Consider the following 16940-nt stretch of genomic DNA (forward strand, 5'->3'; position numbering starts at 1 on the left):
CGCTATCTGTGTATAAACAGTACCTATTTCAGCGTTTGATTTTCGCGGGTATACCAAACATGACGTCACACGGTGAATAGCGGCTCCTTTGGGTCAATCTCTGTTTTCAGACATTCCAGAGGTACATGTCACGTGACTACTTTTTTTGATGGGTTATAGTAGGTTTTCGAAGATTTTTTTTTTTACACATGTTGATTATGGGTATGTAAACTCCAAAATTAATTGGAAATCCCCCCCCAAAAAAAATTTGTCTCCATAGTTGGTCTTTAACTGGTAATTAACTGGTATGAACTGGTTTTGGTCGCAATACCTGTTCAACCCATTTGTCGTTAACAGGTCAAGTTGGTTCCAGTTAAAAACAGTTGAAATTTTAACAGGTATTGATAGGAATTTTCTCGCTTTACCAGATCATTCTGTCAAATAGACGCTTCTACGACCTGTGTCTCAGATTCATGTAAGTAGGTAATCCAGGCAGAAGTACTATTTATTTAAATGTGTTAGTCAGAATAGACTGTAGCCTATGTTAGCATGTTTCAGTTCAAATTATGCGGTAGGCCTACTGCGTCTGTACGCGGTGTTGATTTACGTGGTGCTGAAGTAAACGTACAAGACCGTGTTGTATTGTTACAGCACTGTCTAGTATTTTGTCGGATATTACGTGTATGCTTACAGGGCATGTGGTAATGCAACAGTCTTAACTTAACTTAACGCTCTCTGCGCCAAGAGGCACACGAGGCCAAGACGTCTTCCCTCCAATTTTTCCTGTTCGCTACTGCTGTCCTGGCATCGTTCCAACTATTCCAGCCTGCTCTCCTCCTCTTTTTCTCTACTGTCCTTCGCCATGTTGTTTGAGGCCTTTCTCTTGAACCTTCTGGGTCCATCTCAGAGTTATGTAATTGTTGTCTGCCTTGTCTTTCGCAGCACATGTCCTAGCCAGTTCCATTTTCCTCTTGATTTCATTACTTATCCTGTTCAATTTGGTCACTCATTCCATCTCTTCATTACTGATGGTCTGTGGGTATCTTATTTTAAGTATTTTCTTCAGGCATTTATACTGGAAGGTATCCAGTTTCTTTTCTTCTAATTGAGTTATCTTACATGCATCCCATCCATATAGCATACTGATCATACAAGGATTTTAAATAGAGTGATTTTACGTTGTCTCCCAGTGTCTCCTTGGTGCCAAATTCTAGTCAGGCTCCAGAATGCTGCCGTACCTTTCCCCAACCGGCATTCAATATCTTCTGTTGCACATCAAATTTTATTAACTTTTGCACCAAGGTAGATAAATTCAGGATCATCCTCAATCTCTACATCGTAGACCGCTTACTTCTGCTCATTCTGTGTATTTAACCTCATCATCTTGCATTTAACAACATTTACTTTCAATCCAACCATTGCTGTCTCATTCACCACTCTATTAGTCTTCCTCTGAACATGATCAAATTTAGAAGATAACATGTCAGCAAAATCTAAGTATTCGAAAACATTGTTTAAATTCCACCTTATTCCACTTCTCTCTGCCCCAGTTACATTTCTCATTATCTAGTCGATGACCAAAAGGATTAAAAACTCTGACATTACACAACCTTGTCGGACACCATATGCAGGGGCGTATCCAGGATTTTCTAACCCGGGGGGCGCAAAGTACTATCTAAGCGGAGCGCCACCATCTTGGCGATGTCTTGGCGTTTTGCTTCTGCTCCCTCCTTTTCTCCCTTTCTACTTTTTCTCTCTTTTTTTCTTTCTCTTTTCCCTTCCTTCCTCTCCTTCCTCCTCATTTTCCCCCTCTTTTTTCCCTTTCTTCTCTTTTCTTTTTCTCTCCTCTTTTTCTTACCCGGGGGACGCACGCCCCAACGCCTCTCCCTGGATACGCGCCTGAGAGTGTACGTTCAGCTGGCATTCACCAGCCAGCCATGTAGATGATGAAGGGGGCTAGTAGTCCCAATATTGTGATATTGTGATATGTTGTGGGCGGAGGTCATATATTCGTTTGAGTTCACCAGGGGTCAAATTGTGGAAACCATTGTTTATCACAATATTTCAACAAGGACAGATGTCATATTTAGTGTTTTGATGTATCACATTTAGTACAAGAAGCCAGTTGTTGAGGTCAATGGTCATTTCAGGACAGCCTGTGTCATTGTGAATTATTGTTTGTCACATCACACTGCTTTTCACTGTATTACTAAGATCAAAATGACATCTAATGATCACCGTTTTATCTTTGTAACCATAACTTTGAAACAGCTTTGAACAATGAAAGGATCTAATTGAAATGGAGTTATATTGTGAGAATTACCGTATACACACAGTCTCTATATAAATTACAAAGCCACTATCGTTTATGCCAAAGAATCTACGATATGACGAATAGCAGCAACCAATCAAAGCATTGGCTTCATATGATTTGCTTTAAACAAGAAGATATTCATTGTGTGTGTGGCTAAATGTGTAAGACTGCATTGACTCCTTACATAAGTGCTCATTCTGGACACTCAAAGAGTAAACTTCAGAAATAAGAGATCTGCCAAGCAAGATGATATACCAACTTGGAATTGGTCTAAAGTCCGAGTGCAGAAAACTGGACTCGAGTACTATAAACGTGTGGGTATTACACATTTCTTTGTGGGTATACTGTACGGGTGGGATGTACATTAACTACGTGTTTGTTGCCACATTGTTCAGTTCAGTGGTGTTGTTATTGTTTGTTGTGTAGGGCAATCAATCTTGTAAAGCTTTATACAGCAGACACATCCCTACCTGTGATTCATTGATTAACGGTAAACTGTAACCGTGGGTGCTTTTTTGTTTTTTAAATTATGTGATGCAACTTACCCTGCAGGTAGAAACAATTAAACACAAGAACACTGTGATTCAACAAATTGTAACAGATGATGAAGCCACAAATGAAAGTATGAGTTCATGTATAAGAATTCAAAATAATAACAATTTTGGAAGCTAGGAAAGTTTAAAGAAAATGGTTACACATATCTAAAACAGTAATGGCGTTCCGTTATAACAATTCCTCATTCATATAAACACTTAATAGACATGCCGTTTTACCTGCAACTTTAAACCAGGGAGTTAAAAAAAATATTCATCTGTTTGCACAAATCGTAGATGTAACCCTCAGTGTCAACGTGTAAATTGTGTAAACAAGAGTACAACGACACATTGAGCAGGTTTCCAATAACATGTTTTCGTACTTTTTGGAATAATATCTTTCTTTCTTTCATTAAAAAAAACCGCAACTTCTCAAAAGAACCAACATTCTTCCAATCCTTTGTATAGATGATTGAATTTGATTCAAAACAAATAAATGATAACAATCAACCGCAAAGTATAAGGTTAAAAAACACTCCCCGGCGTTACAAAGAAGTTTTATGCTGAAAGCAGTCAATGATGCGTTCCCAAATTTCCTGTGATTTGTTTGGCTAATAGTCCCTACCATTGTCTGCAAACATTTTTTGCATTTATCGTGCTCAATTAACACAACGTATTATGTTTAAATAACTTATTTATATAGCGCATTATACCGACGGTCTCAATGCAATTAATTGTAACGTTGCTGTCCGGTGTAGAGATAGCAAAATTTGTAGTATAGGCTCTCATAATTGTGTGCACTCTCAAATATCACAACGTGTATGGTTGGCCACAGTGGACAAAATTCAGAAATTATGACGACATATCAGGAGGCAGGACTTTTTATGTCTACATAAATTGATTTGATGTGGACATAAATTCAAATTAATGCTGGCATATATTAAAATAATGCTGGCACCGTACCGTACCAGCTGCGTACTGATAATGCAGTTGGCACCTTCCTCTTTCAATCTGTTTCAATCTGTGTGAATATTAATGTACATTTAAAGAGTTGTGTCTGTATTGCATGTATGGGCTACCACATTATGTCAAAATATTCTTGCTATGAGTTGCACTTCTCTTTATATAGTAAGTACACCTTGTAAAGGGTTTCAGTGCAAACACATGAATTTATTTGTAATCTAAGATAATACATATAATATTAATGTCCCCACGTTTCCATAGGCATGAGTTGTATAATTTGCATTTATGATTTTCAATATGCACATTATAAACCTATACTATAGGATATCCGTTGCGCACAAGCCAATGCTTTTGTCAGGGGTCATTATAACTAAGTATTGTGCGTTCCTGTAGAGGTAATTTAAAGTGCATGTTTTCATGGAGGAACGTGGGGACGCAAGTTTTTTCTGAGCGGACGCAAACAATTTTTAAGATGTTGTATCCCGGCGCTGGCGCAACTCTTAAAATCCCAGTGACATTACTAAGAATAATACTTGGTATTAATATAAGATTTTTCTATTTGTACAGCTTTCTGCTGATTTCTCAAGTCTTGCTAATGTAAACCTGTGAAACTACATTCTTTTCATTCCTTTATCAACATCTGGACAGAATGTTAGACAAGTTTCTAAAACAAGCTAAGGTTTCAATGCACACAAAATGCAAGCAAGGTGCAGAATGTTCAGGTTGGTTGTGCATGAAAAATTAATGGTAGTTTTATCATTTCAATTTGTATATGGTGGCATCCAATAAATAAATGTTTGAACAAGAGTGGATAGAGGGTGTGGGTCGAACCTCTTTTTCATAGCACACATAAATTCAAAAGAAACATGTCCTAGCTGTGGTAGATCGAGTTATAGTTTCAGTTTCCGTTTCTTCATTTCAGTATAAATAGCATAAAATACAATTATGCTTAATAAGAGAGAATAAAACGTATGATAGATAAATTCCATAAAAGCGATTAAAGGCAAATTAAGAGTTAGTAAAAAAAGCAACAGTTTTCAAAGTGTTAGTCAACTGAAAATAATTAGGAAATATCAATAAACATATATTAAATCAAATCATTTAAGATACCATTTTGAATAAAAAAATATGCTCTGCATAGAAATTAATTTGTGATAATTTTAACCCAATATTATGTTGGTGCTATTTCACGATGTCATAGAAGTATGATGCTTTCATCGGTTTGAGTGCATGTATGTGTATGGGTGTTTGCATACATGCGTGTGTGTGTTTGTGTGAACGCTCGCGTACTCGTACTTCAAGTCTGTGTGTGTTTTTAAGAATAATCCTTCTTTCGGGGTTTCTGCAATCCCTCTTGCGTTCTTGATAAATGTAATGTGAACGGTCGCGGACTTATGGTGACCTGAGATTTCCGACTAAGTTATAATATCCGCTCTATCCAGTTGTAATTTGGCGGTTATTTTTGAACGTGCAGTAGGCGTGAGGTATACCATGGAGCTGTTTATAGCTCCATGGGTATACCTACGTTGTGTTTGTTCAAATGTCAGGCCGGGCCTTTCTTAACAGAAACACTACCTAACGACGCTATACATTTTATTTTTCTTCGCACCGATTCGACCAACAGTGCATTAAAGTCACCGTTAAGTTCGTGAGACTAGAACAAACTGAATGACAGTCCACTTAAATCTAATAAACTATAATTCATTGTACGCCAAACTCACCGGTTTTTGAAGAGGCCAAAAAACGGTAATTTATGATTACTTCGAAACGGATGATTTTGGACTCGGTTGCTACGGCAGTTACTAAAAGGCTAGAACCCTTACGTATGGCCTAGCACATAATGACGTTACATTAGCCTACGCATATACCTTCCTAGGTGTTAAGACCTAAAATTAAATGCCTTCGATGTTGGATTAGCCTCAAATACGACATCAGCAGTAAAACAGTGACTAGCAAGATCGTTCGCTCATCCATTTGAAATGTTTGTAAGAAATTTGAATCTGGGTTAACGTGTAATGAATATAGTAAAACGGACTGGCTTGAAATTTGAATAAAGTATACTGTTTACGTTTATGCGCAGTGGTGTATGCAGTAGAACCTACCAAAATAGTACAGCACTATGGCGGGCAATCAGTCTCAAATTGTGGGGAATCGACTTATACCGATTTAAATCGACATGTACCAATTTCCTTCGACATATACTAGTTTCCAGCAGCTTAAATTGACTTCTACCGATTTAAATCGACATATACCAGTTTAATTTTACATATAATCGATCTAAATCGACATATACCAGTTTAATTCGACATATCATCGATCTAAATCGACATATACAATTTAAATCGATGATAAGAAAAATAAATCGGTATATGTCAATTTAAATCGACATATACCAGTTTAAATCGATGATATGTCGAACTAAATCGGTATATGTCAATTTAAATCGACATATACCAATTTAATTCGACTTATACCAGTTTAAATCGACATATTTAAATCGACATATACCAATTTAAAACGATGATATGTAAAATAAATCAGTATATTTCAATTTAAATCGACATCTACTAGTTTAAATCGATGATATGTCGAATTAAATCGGTAGAAGTCAATTGCCTTGGACCTATACCAGTTTCTAGCAACGCAAATTGACATATACCTATTTAAATCGACATATCATCGATATAGCTCATTAACATATTCCAAATTCCGATTTTGGTGATGATTGACATGTGAAGATATATCACGTGCAGTCACCTGACAAGGCGGGCGAATAATTAAATAGTTCCAAATTTACCAAGCTAGCAAGGGTGTTCATCATGATTATGTCAATGGTAATCAGGGGCGTATCCAGGATTTTTTAACCCGGGGGGGGGGGCGAATTACTATCTAAGCGGAGCGCCACCGCAGCGTACAAGATAATTTCTGGTTTTGATACCCCCAGATCACCGGAAATGGCACTTCTCGGGCTTGAAATGACCAACCAGATGTACACTTCTGCCTGAGAACCAAGAATTTCTCAATATTTTTTTCCATCCATAACCTTTTGGAAGATGTCACCAGTCACACATCATGTTCGACCTCACCGCATCTCCTATGTGGATCATTGCTTTTTGTAGGTGATTCTACGTCGCAGCCCACAATACCCGTAAGCCCCACTTTTCAAGGTTTTTATTATTTGTTCAGAATTTGAAAATTCACAAATTCTCGTGAATAAATTCACTTCAAAACATAGCCATAATGTTGCACAAAATTTCATCTGTGGACAACCAATACAGGAAAACCTTCAACCCCAAGGGCGGCGAAACCGGGGGGGGGGCACAGGGGCTCAGGTTAAAAATGTGCCCTTTTTCTACATAAATATTGAGGTGTCTCAAGTTAGCAATTAAAGGCCAGGGAACCAGAATGAACACTCGGGAAGGGCCGTTTCCGGCCATCTTAGGGGTTTGTAAAACCAAAAATTTTCTTGTGCGCTCCGAGCCAACCGATGGTGGCGCTCCGCTCAGATTGTCGTGCATACAACTTTGCAAATCCTGGCTACGCCCCTGACTTTTAATGAATTTCTATGGGTCAAACTCAAACCTATTTCGAATGGAAAAAAAAATTGTTAACATATTAACAAGAAATAAACTCTAATTCAGATGATTCTTACATTAGCAACTAGCATGTTTTCCACCTCATTTTGTCTCAAAAGAAAACTTGTTCCTTGTTTCCCAATTTGCACATTGGATATTGCAGTGCTATATGCATATTTTCCTTGAAGGGGGGGGGGGGGGCGTTGATGGAGTGATGTGTATATGCAAATAAGATAATACAATAAGAGTTAGAAAGGGTACTAAATATAAGGCTGCATCAGTCCAATCGAATTTCTGCAAAGTGCCCTTTGATGTCGGTGCCCCCCCCCCCCCCCCAGATTGAAAGTGCTTTCGCCGCCCTTGTTCAAACCCTAACAGACCGGTAAAAATTGCATGGAGGGAATAATGATGAAGAATGGTGGTCAGGGAATTTTCGAAAATTCAGACACAGTTAATTAATTGGTGTACATCTATTAAAACCTCTTATAACGGCTACTAAAAAACTTCGTTAAAGGAAATGAAAAAAAAGGTATTTCCGAAACCGAGCACTACACCTATCTACAGTTAGAGGCTGTTCATCCCGGAGCGCCATTTTCATGCTCACTGATATGATGTGATATCTGCTGTTTGCTTTAAAAATTCGAATAGTTGAAAGGAGACTGAAATAAGTAACTATTATCTGTTTATTGTGTAATGCTCCACCCGGGTGTAACGATGAGCTTGGCGGGCTCCTGGCCCAAAGGGGCCCTTATCAGGAGGTCTAAGCAAGGGCGTCCTCAGAAATGTTTACAAGGGGGGGGGGGGGGAGTCAGTAGGTCATAAAGGTGTAACACACTACTTGATACTATCTAAGCGGAGCGCCACTATCGGTTGGCGCGGAGCGCACGACGATTTCTTTGCCAAAAAATACTCCTAGATCGTCGGAAAAGACACTTCCCGTTCAAGTTGCATTTACACATCGGTTATTTTGAGATCTCATGTCTTAGGATTTTGACTTTCAATAATTTCAGTAATGCATTATGGGTCCGTATGCAACTAACATAACTAGAGAACTGTCGGTTGGGGGATATCATTGAAATGTCAAATGCTCAACTTTTTTTTTGAATTTGTGATATTCCAGGGGGAGTGGGCAAGTTCCCCCTATACTGTATGGAGTAAAATGGAGACTACTGTACAAATACAGTAATCAAACCTTAGCATAAACCTAATTTCGGCTGAAACTTTGTCTCCATCTAAGCCTAATTTCCCGTGCTTTTTTACTTACCAGATACACCGAAGGCATCTTTATTCTTACCTTTTATATTATATTTATATGCAAGCCCTGCCTTCTTTTTCAAATGAACGCAGTTTCAAGTCAGTTGGGTGGTGGGTTATTGTTTTAGAATTTTTCAAAAAATCATGTGTCCCGATGTTGCACTCAGTACAACATTGGCCGGAATTGGGTTTTAAATAATATACTTCGTTTTCGATTATAATAATAAATAACATAACTAGCTCGACACAGACATTAATACCCAATGAGCCCATGATCATGATTTCCGTATTCCGTATCACGTGAAAATATGTATATTGTCTTGTTCAGTCTTTGCATGATTTTTTCTTTCCCAGTAAAACGGGCCCTCCCTATTCAAAGAGGTATACCCCTTTTCTGTGCTTTAGTATAGCGGGGCCCCCGTTTGGTCGGGGCCACCTGGTTAGCACGGTCTGAGCCCATAGGAGTTAGGCTACTTTGCCCCACATTCTTTTCATTTCGAAAGACGAACAGTTTCAAGTTCATTACACACTGAAGGCTTCGATTCTTTATCTGCCTTCAGTTAAGGGAAGATCTTAGGATTTTTATCCCTATCGCTAGATATTGCTAGATATCCATACAGTACAGTGCCCTTGGGATTTCTTGGATTTTTCGGGGCCTGATCTTGGGAAATTGCAAAGTCGGAAGTGGTCACACTCTATGTCGGTCAGTTGCACGACCTCTAGACGTCACTACTATACCCGATCACTTGTTATCGATGAAGTGGTGTGTTGTCGGATTTTGTCAAGGTCTTGGTACTACGGGCGAATGTCATTAATTAAGTTTCGTAACTCATCGGGAAACGATTAAAGGGGTGGGCGTATGTTTGTGGGCGCGCGTTTTCATGCAGATGGGAACAATCTCAAGAAGTGATGGGTTCGTCATGTTCCCAGACGACTCGGTCGAGTTCGAGACCAGCCGCAGTTGGTTTCATAGCACAATTGTACAATTTAAGGCGTCCATACACACACACTCGTTATCATATATAGTACCGGTATATATATACATTACTGAGAGAGTAAAAATGGAAACGTCAAAAATGGAGTTGGTCGGTGTAAAGGGAAGGGTGAGGCGCACACCCCCTCCGTAATCCTCGATTCGTCACTGGCTACCCTGTGTATATAATAGTGATCAGCGCTGTAATTATGACTGTTCCTCTTCTCTTCCTGGTATCTGGGCGTTTATCTTTTACTCCCTCCTTTTCTCCTTTTCTCTCTTTCTTCTTTTTCCTTTCCCTTCCTTCCTCCCCTTCCTCCTCTTTTTTCTCCCTCTTTTTTCCTTTTTTTCTTCTCTTTTTTCTCTCCTCTTTTTCTTACCCGGGGGCGCGCGCCCCCAACGCCCCCCTCGATACGCGCCTGATATTATGTGATGTGGAACCAGTCAGTTAGCTTGCCTTCATTTAACACTGCACAGCTTTTCTGGAATTCTGTAGTTCTTAAGCATTTGCCATAGGCTTGGTCTATGTACAGAGCCGAATGCCTTTTCGAAGTCAATGAAATAAAGGCATAGAGTTGATATCCACTAACATGAATGTTCCATAATATTCCTTAAGATGAAGATTTGCTTGGTTGTCCCTCTACATTTTCTGAACCCGGCCTGTTCTTTCCTGAGATGTTTATCTATGCCATCCCTTATTCGTCCAATCAGTTTTCTGCCAAAAACTTTGCTAATGACAGGTAGTAGAGTAATTCCTCTCCAATTGTTGCAATCCTTCAAGTCTCCTTTATTGGGGATTTTGACTATAATACCTTTACTCCACACATCTGGTATACTTTCATCACTCCCTTATCATTGCCTTTAGCATTTCTGCATGTATCCGATCTATTCCTGGTGTTTTCCATTTCTCAGTGCCTGAAGTGATTTTCTGACATCAAATAAAGTTTTTTCTGATTTGGCTATGTCCAGGTTTTCGTCAATTACTATCCCATGTTCATCTGTAACTGGGTGCTGTGGCTCATCTCTATTTAAAACACAACAAAAGTGATCATTCCACCTTTCTTTCCTGGCACTAGCATCTTTAGTGATCCCCTTTGCTTATGTTTTATGACTGCAAATTCTTTCTTCTTTTTGTCATTTTCCTGGTAATCATGTAAAGTTCTTTCAATCTCCTCTTTGCTGCTGCATGCTCAGCTTTGCCTGCTAGCCCATCTATCGATTCTCTTTTGCCCTTTTTTGCAATGCTTTTAACTTCCTTGTCTTTTTCAAGATATTCACTCTGGACTTTCCTTTAACTCTCTCAGACACGATAGAAACATTTTAAGCCTGTTTGTGTACAACATTTCATACGGGTACGTGTTCTATGTGTACGATGATATTGCTGTTCTACTACAGGAACTTTTGTGCAACAGCAATACTTGTCAATGGGTTAACAGTTTACCTCTTTATAAATACAATATTATGGCTGTTCATGTGAAAGGATCTGTTGTACAGCCACCTCTCTAGATGGTATGTTAACAGTTCTCTACTGTGAGTTTAAAATAGCATTGCTGTTCAGATACAGGGCAGGTGGTAATGCAACATCTAACCTAGAGTCTCTTATTCAATGTCGAAGACATACAAAACCAAGGCCTTCTTGGTACTCAGTATTAGAGAAGAGTGTTAAATTAAGATCAGAGAAGCCTACTTTACTAGTGGCAGCGTTAATCACGTTCAGCTCTACAAGCACAAAAGGAAGCAATATTTGCTAGGTCACCGTTCAGCGCCGTTCAGCGCATAAAATGAGTAGAACAATAAAGAGAGAATATGTTTAACAATCATGTTGTATGAAACCTGTCTGACAACCGTATAGCCGCACATAAGGTAGTGTTGAATAACAGAGTTTACCTCTTAGCACCAACTAGTCTCCATCTACCAAAGGCTTTCACATAGCTTTCCCAGCTTTGGGTTTTGCCCGTTACAGCGCTTCTTCTCTCGATTTGGTAATCTGTAAACTAGGAAAGTAAAAACATGAAACAAAAGAGTAGCATAGTAACTATAATTTAAATGGTGCCAGAGAGATAATCTTACACATGGATTTCAGTTTGTTACCTAAAAATACAATACCTTGTTTGTCATCAGGGAGTGTGTACATGAATCTAACATAGGTATGTTACCACAATGGAGTAGATGAAAGTCAGTTTTGAATAAATAAAAGGTAATTTTAGGTAACAAACTGAAATCCATGGTTCTACACTAGTGACTTCTCCTCTACCATGATTACTGTAAAAGATTGGTTTCACCATGCATAGACTCAAACCTTGCATGGATATATCAACCAAATACAAATCTATGAAGCATGCACTGTCTAAATGACTTGAGATTGGCTTTATTTGTATATTAGTAACAAAAACATGTTTATTTGTTCATTCTTCTTTTCACGTTCTGGAACCCAATAGAACATGCCTACAATTGTAAGTGTCGCAATAAAATTTTAAATGAACATTGTTTTTATTGAATTAAGTTATTATTTTTGTATGAATGTAGTGTTTTGAAAAATAGCATAAACCACATGGCTTGAATCATTTTAAGTATTGAAATATATATTTTGTGACTAAAGGCAAGGTTCTTCACAGATGATCCAAGTAGCAAGGGAAACATTGCTATATATGATGGGATGATATTTTGTACCTCTGAAAGAACTCAAGAGTGCTGCTGATCTCTTCTAGCTAAACCAACTAAACAAAATCAGTGAACCTTTAATATACTCTCAATTGCTTTGACTTCTGCTGACACCAAATTACCTTTGGCATTAACCAAAAGCAAAAGGACTCTAGTACTCACTATGGGGAATCCACTTACTAAATATGACATCTGTTGTAGTTACCTACCTTGCGATCATGTGTTTTACAAGGGTTTCAAGATTTGACCTGTGTTAACCTTAACTGACCCATGACCTGCTCCAAAACTGTGCAAAAACAGGTATTCAATTATAGCGTGTTCTTTATATAAAAAGCAACTCTTTTTTAAGGGACAACAAATAATTGCAAACTTACAACTGTTTCTGGCACTTAATGTTTACCTTACAAATTTGTTTTTTTTTATACAGAATATTTTGAACAGGAAATCAATAACGATTCAATAAACAAACATGTGATGTTATTGTACAACAATTCTGTTCTGATGGAACATTAAGTTATCGTAAGTTAACAACAATTTTTATCACTGTATAATATGTTTCTACAACACTGTCACTGAAAAATGAAAACGAAAGGTATACTGAATTATGAGATTAAAAGCTTGAGTGCTGGTGGAATGAGGCATCGATACTACTCTTAACACTAAAAGTTTTTTCCTTAAAAAATAGTTCCACCATACTTGAACTTTACCAACAACTATATTTGTGTTTCATTTAAATGGGAATGATTATAAAACCCCTGCGTAATAATCTAGTGTTGTGACCTGATGTTGTTTTGAGAAGTAACGTGATCAAAAAAATACGTTGAAATGTAGTTAATGCGTTACATCGACTGTTATTAAGCAATCTATTTATACGAATAATGAACAATTTCAAACATTGATAGCACACAAACCAATACTTAACCGGTGCAATGCACGGCAAGATTATTACGCCGCCTTGTATAAACATGTTAGTATTATAGTGTGCACCGTTAGCATTTTTTTTTTCTGTGGTGGGTAAATGTTGTGGGTAATTGATTTCGATATTACGTACATAAAACACAGTGAAAAGTATAAATAAGTATTTATACAAGTATAAATAGGCATATAGGTATTTATATATTTATAAAGTATACTTGTCAAAGTATATATAGTTCTTGGTATTTTATATATTTATAAAATGCAGCCGGATGTACCAGATGATGACTAAAATAAGGAAAAAATACTAATTTAGTCTACAAAAGTCACTCAGAGACCAAAAGAATACTACAAAAAAAGAACGAATGACAAGGCAATGCCATCAGAGAACTAAATAGACTAATAAGACTTAGGCGATATTTAAAGAAATGGACTGCTGCTTTCATACAGAGACAAGCATTTGTAAAGCAACGACAATAGATTTCAGAGCTTTTAAATCTGGAGGATTTGTGTGACTAGTACAATAGTTGTTACGCAAAGGCTGCTCACATATATAACAACTTGAAATGAGGTCATATCGAAATATTGAAGTGTTTTTTTAAGATGGATTGCTTGGCGTCAACAAACCGTTCAGTTTATGCCAGTTTGGATAAAATGCGTGTAACCGCGTGATTTCCAAGCGTTTTGAAATGCGAAGAATGATTGGAATACATAGATCATATCATTTCCACTGTTGTCGGTCTAATGAACTGTATGCATGTATTAGGGGAACACGCAAACGTCACTCAATTGGTTTTTCAGCTTTTCCTCAATTGTTCCGCGGTATATACATTGTGGAGCTTTCCTGCAAACAAAATTTCACTAAATAACTGTTAAATAGTGTTTTTTGTGGGTTCCTGTCGTTTTTTATTTTGCTGGAGAAGCATATTGCTTGTTAATGAGGGTAAAGTGTAGTCTAAAATAATACACAAGAATGGGTTGTCAGTGTTTGAACATAATTATGCATATCAATTATATGAAATAATATGTGATGGTGGGTTTCACGTTATTTTGTTTACTAGGTCTTGTTCATATGACGATGTCACGTATTTTGTGTTAGAACCCATGTTCTTGACCCCACATGCAAACCGTGAAAACTGAACATATTCGTATTGATACATAAGGATTATACTAGCATCATCCTGTATACAGGCATCTTTGTATGTAACATATGTGATCAATTTTGCGGTACGAGACTAACACTACATCGTACCCTTGTTTGCACTCACTCGTATAGTAACCTTTTCTCCAAGACTGTTTAAGAATACAATATACGTTGGTACCTTTCAAATGTTATGTAGGTCTATTTGTTTTGAAACATTGTCAATTATTGATTCACTTTAGGTTGGTATTTTGAAGAAACAATAGCACCGTCCTCTGCTGACGATCCACCTTAATTCGCCAGTAATTAACATACATCAATGACAAACTTGTCCTATACTTTACAGAATATATTCCGTGACTAATTATGCTGGGTGGATAAATATGCATGAATAAGATATTATGAGGGACTGACATCTTTTTCCACAAATTAGATCTCGAAATATAGAGAAAGTTTATCGCAACAGACCGAACCCTTTTTTATACCAAGCTTTAAAACTTCAGATTGTTGTTGACTAGTATGACAACGACGTGGGCAAGACGGCATAACGAATGAATATGTTCACATTGTCAACTTCAACTTGTTTGACCAATGTCACCACTTTATACCATCTCTTTCCAGTGCAGTATCCTTAAATGGGTAATACGTTCAACATTGAAAAAAAACGGCCTTATCACCAGGCCTAGAACAAAATTACGTTATCACATGTGAGAACAAACCTATGAACAGAAGGATCACGGTATGAGAAACGACATATTAGGAAGGAGTCTTAAAGAGGGGGTGAAATGCAAATATCTATATAAATAATCGTTTTTTATACACTCGTAGCTTTCCAATGATACCCAATTTTTGTCAAATGAAGCTTGCATCCTCGAGGAATCAACGATCAAATCTTCGAGGGTAATAAAAACTTTCTAAATATTGTTGTATATACGATAATGCGACGTGATGTCAGTCGAGGAAATCAGCTCACTCCCGGGACGCTATGTTTACATTCTTGAACGTCTGAGTACACACAGTTGCAGACTTGCAGTGCTCTGTAGTTATTGAGATTTGGAGTTTTGTTTTTACGTTAATTTATCTCGTAACTGTTAAATATGCCTAGCTGATGTGTGGTTAAGGGTTGCTCCACCACAAGTAAAGACGGATTTCACCTGCACGCTTTTCCAAAAGATGACAGAAATCGAAGAATTTGGACACGATTCGTTCAATACACTGCACATACACAACGTTACGAGTGCCTGTGGGCCCATACTATTGCCAAACTACTTGTTATGACCATAGCCTAGGCCTCCTTGATGCAGCAAATGACGATTTTTTTTTATTGGTTACCTAATATTTTGCACAACACTTAAAGCCAGTTGGTTTTAGAACGATCAATACTAGATCTGCATTTTTTTCTTTTGTGATAAAACTGGCGTTGTGTTATGATTTTACAACAGTTGGATGATACAACTTCACGGGCTAGCCTGTTATACAACGTCTATTAGTTAGGTCTAGACCCCACGTTACCACTACTAGTACTTTAGGGTTGCACTTGCACTGTACAGAATATCACATTTTCCTTGCACTGTAAGTAACAAAATTCTAGAAGCTTCGCTACGAAGTTACGTAGCAGGATCATCGGTGGGTTTGTTTATGCTCAACCGACCTGTTTCGGTTAAGGATAGTCCAACCTTTCTGCTCGCGGACTTCGATCGGCAGCGACGCGTCTCGGCCATCGGGATCGTTTTACAATTCTTCTGCAAGGGGCTCAATCGACATATAAGAAAAAAAGCGATATCTTCATCACCCTCGAAAACTATTTCCTCCTCTTCTTTCTCAAGAAAATAATTTTGTCAAATCTTACGAATGTTAATTCTGAGAGGTGAAGGCCCATTTCCTCGAAATCGGAACATTCTGGAGAAAACTTTCAGCTGATGAGGAGAGTTTGTTGTAGTTACCTGTATGTAGTAAACTGTAAGACGTCGTTACATTAAAAAAAATGTGGGGTCGGCTTTGGCTGAAATGGTCCCTTTACTGATGTCATATGAACTGCGGTGGGAAGCTTTGAGTTTTTCACGACAGTCTGCTCGGGAGGTCTCTAGGGAATACTTCGACAGCGAATTTCTGGCTTTTGCAGTTGCATTTACGGGAAGTAGTTAATGGGTGGTGTTGTAGTAATGAAGATGAACCATTCCAAGACATGGAAACTCACCATTTCATACCCTCTTTAATGCAGCACGTTTCTTGTTTTGTGGTTACACACTGTGTATTCAAACTTGTGACGGTACACAAAACGGGTCTAGACTTGCCAAACTGTAGCTCACAAAGCCCTGCTAAAATACCTTTTGTAGTGTTAAAACCGGTCAATGGTGCGGTTGAGTGATCTCTCATTCTACAAATTAACACAAATATAATCGGTGTTTCCTTGGTATTATTTTAATTACCTTATCGTATAGAAAATACATTTTATTTCTGAGACACACCGTAGTTTCAAAAATGTTTGTTTCTCGGATGAACAGACTGCCTACTTACATTTTCTTTGTAAGACTACTTTCTCTTGTTGTATATAGCGTTCACAGTAACACCAACGTATACGCCTCAATACATCAGTTTCAAAAGACTCTAAATTGACTTGCTGTAATTGTCT

The 16940-nt window shown here is 37.8% G+C and overlaps 1 protein-coding gene across 2 annotated transcripts in view; it reads left to right on the top strand.

Annotated features, from left to right (window-relative positions):
- The first annotated feature begins 336 nt into the window (after window positions 1-336).
- Window positions 337-16940, top strand: part of LOC139969550 (uncharacterized) — a 204661-nt gene continuing 188057 nt past the window's right edge. For both annotated transcript variants that reach the window (XM_071974642.1, XM_071974644.1), the window contains exon 1: window positions 337-454. The gene's annotated coding sequence lies outside the window, so the exon portion shown is untranslated. The remainder of the gene's footprint in view (window positions 455-16940) is intronic.

The sequence above is a fragment of the Apostichopus japonicus genome, chromosome 7, assembly GCF_037975245.1.
Source record: "Apostichopus japonicus isolate 1M-3 chromosome 7, ASM3797524v1, whole genome shotgun sequence".
NCBI classification, from domain to species: domain Eukaryota; kingdom Metazoa; phylum Echinodermata; class Holothuroidea; order Aspidochirotida; family Stichopodidae; genus Apostichopus; species Apostichopus japonicus.